Source organism: Acomys russatus, chromosome 1 (assembly GCF_903995435.1).
Source record: "Acomys russatus chromosome 1, mAcoRus1.1, whole genome shotgun sequence".
NCBI lineage: Eukaryota > Metazoa > Chordata > Mammalia > Rodentia > Muridae > Acomys > Acomys russatus.
Window position 1 is genome coordinate 35,251,149 of NC_067137.1, and position 5,236 is coordinate 35,256,384.

At 38.8% G+C, this 5,236-nt stretch overlaps 1 pseudogene; it reads left to right on the forward strand.

Moving 5' to 3' along the window:
• Positions 1–4,119: 4,119 nt before the first annotated feature.
• LOC127196035 (heat shock cognate 71 kDa protein-like) lies at positions 4,120–4,729 on the forward strand (annotated as a pseudogene).
• The last annotated feature ends 507 nt before the right edge of the window (positions 4,730–5,236 follow it).

Below are 5,236 nucleotides of genomic sequence, written 5' to 3' on the forward strand. Positions count from 1 at the left end.
GTGCTAAGTGATTTAGATAATAATGAAATCTAAGAAAGAAGAAATGCAAAGCTGTTCCTACAGAGCTGGCTCTCTCTCAAACCCACCCCCTCTCTTGCTCTTTCCTTCCCTCCCTCCCTCTCCTGTATGCACACACACACACACACACACACACACACACACACACACACACACACACACTAACGAATGCATGTTCATGAAAAACCTTCTTCAGGGTTTTTGCAAAGTCACCTCGTTAATCTCTAAATTAATCTCTCTATAAATAAAACTGCTGTAGGCTGCTCAGTGCCTGTCCTCAGGAACAACATAAGCCCCTGCAGTATATTGTGGACTTAATGCATACTAAAGAATACTTCTTCCTTTTTTCATACATACACTGCATGCTTTACCCTGTACTCACTGTCTAGCTCAGACTGGTCTCAAACTCACAGCGATTTCCCTGATTCAGGCCCCCAAATACTTAGATTGCAGAGCTATACCATCACATCTGGCTTTATATTTTACTTTTTAAAATAATTTTCTTTCATCATCTCTATAAGAAACCCACCCAGTCAAGCTTATCATTCTGTATCATCAAAGCCCAAACATATCAGGAAAATCCAGCACACATCATTCAATCCCAGAACAGATCTTCAGAGACCAGCACACATCATCAGAGCCCTGAATACATCATCAAAGGCCAAAACACATCACCAAAATGTGTTTTTTGAGTTTTTAAAACCACAAAAGAGTTTTCAAGTTCACAAAGGCTATAATACTTCCTAGCCAAAGACATTCAGGCTTGAGGACAGAGTCACTGGTGGTCATGATTTTGGAGACATCATAGCTCAACAGTCTCCTACAATAAGACCTTGACAAATACCTGGAAAGGTGTATTCCCATTTCCATTTGACCTAACTACTTGACTCATTGCTTAAAATCCAATATAATAGTCACTTTTTTGATTAGTGTGAAAAAATATTTGACAGGAAGAAATTTAACAGGAATGGTTTTTTCTGACTTATATTTCTGTGAATGGATGCCATCATGGTGGGCAAGGCATGTCAGCTGGAGCAGGAGGCTGGCTGGTCACATAGGATCTACAGTCAGGAAGAAGAAAGCAATGAATTCCTGTGCCAAGCTTGCTTTTCATTTTTATTCAGTCAGAAACTGTAATCTATTGGTAACAACTAAATGATGATCAGAGTGGATCTTCTGACCTCAGTTGATCTAGTCTACATAATGCCTTTTAGATATGGCCAGAGGCTTACCTATTCAGTGATTCAAGGTGACAACCAGCATTTACCACCATACCCAGCAAAAACATTTCATCTTCAAGGACTTCTCACACAGGCAAGGGGCTTTGCCCGTTAATGATATCTCACAAGTTTCTGGCCCTTGCTTGAAATATTCTTTCACTCAACTGATGAGCCACATTAAGCAACAATCAGTTTGAGGATACAAAACCAGTGTAACAGAGAAAATGGAAGGAACAATGCTTCCCATAAAGCAGAGGCCAGTGTGACACTGGTGTCCACACAAGTCTGAATTTAGGCGTAAAAGCCATGCCTGCCTCCTCTACCCGTTCTCTAGGCTGGCCATCACTGTTAAGTGCCTTTTACAAATGTCTAATAACTGAGACAGTTTTGTTTTCCTTTCCCCCACTAGTTTCACTTTGGGAAACTTAAAAAATCAATCATACTTTAGGCAGATTCCTTATCAAATCCCCACCAAAGATCAGTGGATGAGAGGACAATCGAAGTTCAATTACATTTACTGTCAGTCAAACCTCACCCTAACTTTGTAAGGATCAAGATCCCAGCCAGACTGTAAGGACCAATTCCAGGAAAGGGTAAGAGAGAACAAGAATTGAGACCCACCACAGGTCATGTGAAGATAAGTTCTAGGCTGAGTCAGCAACAAAGAAGCACAAGGTAGCCAAAGAGGAAGGATTCATGGAATGTCAAGTTGCCATTAGTATTTTTGTCTTTCTCAAGGTCTTGCCAAGGCCTCTAAAGAGTTTAAAGAGATGCCCAAATTTGGAAGATTCTAGAAGCATTGGGGTACAGGAAGAAATATGTTAGCTTCTAGAGTCCCTTCTAACAATAAATTAATAACAATAGCAATAGTAATAATGATTATGATGATGATGATGATAATAATAATAATAATAATAATAATAATAATAAATAAAATCAATAACTTAGGGCCCTGAAATCTCACACTTTAATGACTGCCTTAAATCCTCGTCTTACTGCTAGAAAATAGGTGCCATTATATAGTTACTCCTAAAATGTTAGTTTATTTGTTTAGTAACGAGACAAAAACAATATCAAATTTTCATTGCTTATTTTATCAAATTGCTACTTTTTAGACACATTCTGAAATGTGAAAAAACCTTTTTCTTTACTGGTAATTGCTCTGTTACAGCTTGTATCAGCAACAATGAGAGAATAAGAGAGAAGCAACTCCCACAAATTATTCTGTGATTTCCACATGCATATCCCAATCCCCCACATAAATGCACACAAAATAAATAAATAAAATGTATGAATTTCAAACATTCTAGTAATGTATATCAATATCCACCATGGGCCTGGAAACAAGGCTAAGTGGGAAACATACTAGCTTTGAGAACATGGGCACCTGGGAAGCCTCCCCTGGGAAAGCCAGGAGCATTTGTGCATGTCATTGGCAGAACAGAAGTCCTACACCACAACTGGGATACTTTCTGCTAGCTCAGGCCAGCTGCCTTGGAACCACAGTGATGAGCAACTGGAGACCCTTTTTTAAACAAGGAAGAAGGTGAGACAGACAGACAAGCTTGCCCTCTGACCTTCCCACAGGAACACACACACACACACACACACACACACACACACACACACACACACACACAAATACATATTTTCAAGCCATATACTTGGAGAATTACAAAAAATATTTTATCTCGTAGAAGCCAAATTATATGCTAGCCACAAATTAAGTACAATGTCCCGAATGAACCATCATATCAGATTATATTGGTGGATATAAAATAAGCCCTCTATGAAAAAAAGATGTGCCATTCTTCCAGTTATGATTTAACTAAATGAAATGTCAGCTTTGACACGAAGAGTATATAAACTCAGTTAAGATCTAATAAGTAATTTCAACCCAGTATCTTACTGTGAATTTTTACCTAAAGAATGACTGCTTCAAAATAGACAAGAGATTGTTGATAGGGACTATTAAAATGAGGGGAATTGATTTAGCAAGAAGTGGAATGTTTTTAATAATACTGAGCTTGCACCACTGATTATGTCAGGGTGCATGTAGAACTCACACAGGGAAAGTAGATAATTGAAAGTTAAACCTCAGTATTTATGAGAACATAATGCAGCAGAGATTTGATTGTTATGTGGAGTAGAAAATGTAACAAAAATAACATGCTGCCATTCCATATGAAAATAGCATTGCATTCCAGCTTTTAGTACTTAAAATTAAATTTGAAAATGCAATAACAAAAATGCAGTACCTTAAATACCTGACTAGTCATATCTCAGGAGTCAGTGTACAAATGACCAACAGATAAGTGAAAAATGTTTAATGTTATTGAGAACTAGGTAAAAACAAAGGAAAATGACAATGAGATGCCACCTAACCCCAGCGAAGACTGGGATCATAAAAATGAAATATAAGTGGGGCACTAGACATAGAAAAAGAGTGACTCTTAGGCATTATTGTTAATCATATAAGTACACGGCACCATGTGACATGAAATATACTTAAGAAACTAAAAATATATTTCATTATACAATTCAATAGTTTCATCACTGAGTATAAACCCAAAGGTAGTGAAATCACATCAGAAAAATAGTGACACTGTCATATCATTAAAAGACCAGTGCCACTAATGTCTATCAACAAACAAACCGGTAAGGAAATTTTGCTATATATACAGAGCCATGCCAGAAGTGGAGTCCTGGCACTTGTGACAGCTGGCACAGTGCTGGAGGATGTCATGCTTAGTGAAATGTTAAGTACAGAAAGGTAAGCATCACACAATCCTAGCATTCACACCAAGAATACAAAAAGTTGATATACAGAATATGGTTGGGTAAACAAGACTTACATAATGACACTAATTGGTGTGCTAACATGGAAGGGGGCCATTTCACAAGGTTCCACAACCTGCTCAGAAAGTTTGAGCTCACAGCCATATCTCCAACACCTCATGGTGTCCCTCAGATTGAAGTCACTTTGACATTGGTGCCAAAGGCATCTTCAGTGTTTCTTCTGTAGGTAAGAGCACAGGAAAGGAGAACTAGATCACCATCACCAATGACAAGGGACATTTTTGATCAAGGAGGATACTGAGCGGGTGATTCAAGCAGATGAGAAGTACAAAGTTGAAGATGAGATGCAGAGATAAGTTTTCCTCCAAGAATTCACTGCAGTCCTATGCCTTCAACATGAAAGCAACAGTTGAAGATGAGAAGCTTCAAGGCAAGATCAATGATGAGGACAAACAGAAGATTCTAGACAAGAGTTATGAAATTATCAGTTGGCTGGATAAGATTCAGACTGCAGAGAAGGAAGAATTGGAACACCAGCAGAAGGAACTGAAGAAAGTCTGTAACCCCATCCTTATCAAGCTGTACTGGAGTGCTGGTGGCATGGCTGGAGGGATGCCTGGTGGCTTCCCTGTTGGGGTAGCACTTCCATCTGGTGTGCTTCTTCAGGCTCCACCATGGAAGAGGTGTGTTAAGTCAGTCCAAGTAGAGGTGTAGCATTGTTCCACAGGGAAACATTTGAAGAACACAAATTTATTTAGCAAGTTACATAGCAGTTAAGTTAAACTGCTACAGTAAATTCCTGGGCATTCTTAATACTTGAACAAGGAACATGTGCCCAGGGTGAGAACACTGCACTTTATAAACACTATATCTATCTTAGGTGGAAAATGCAATGTCTAATGAAACTATTTAAATTGGCACAAAAAAAAAAAAAAAAAAAAAAAAAAGGAAGGAAGGAAGGAAGAAGGAAGGAAGGAAATTGCAGAGAAAAGTCTCTTTCTAACAAAAAGTGCACAACAGCATCTCCTGATGCATGTAAGAAAGATAAAAATACATGACAGCAGTTGCGGTTAGGGGCCCTGTCAACATCCACAGGCAAAATGTCACCATCACAGTTTCTACTACCCACACACCTCCACCTCCTATCTCTTGCCTCCCTGGCTAGGATATCTTATTGGTGGATGGCTAGGGAGTGCTAG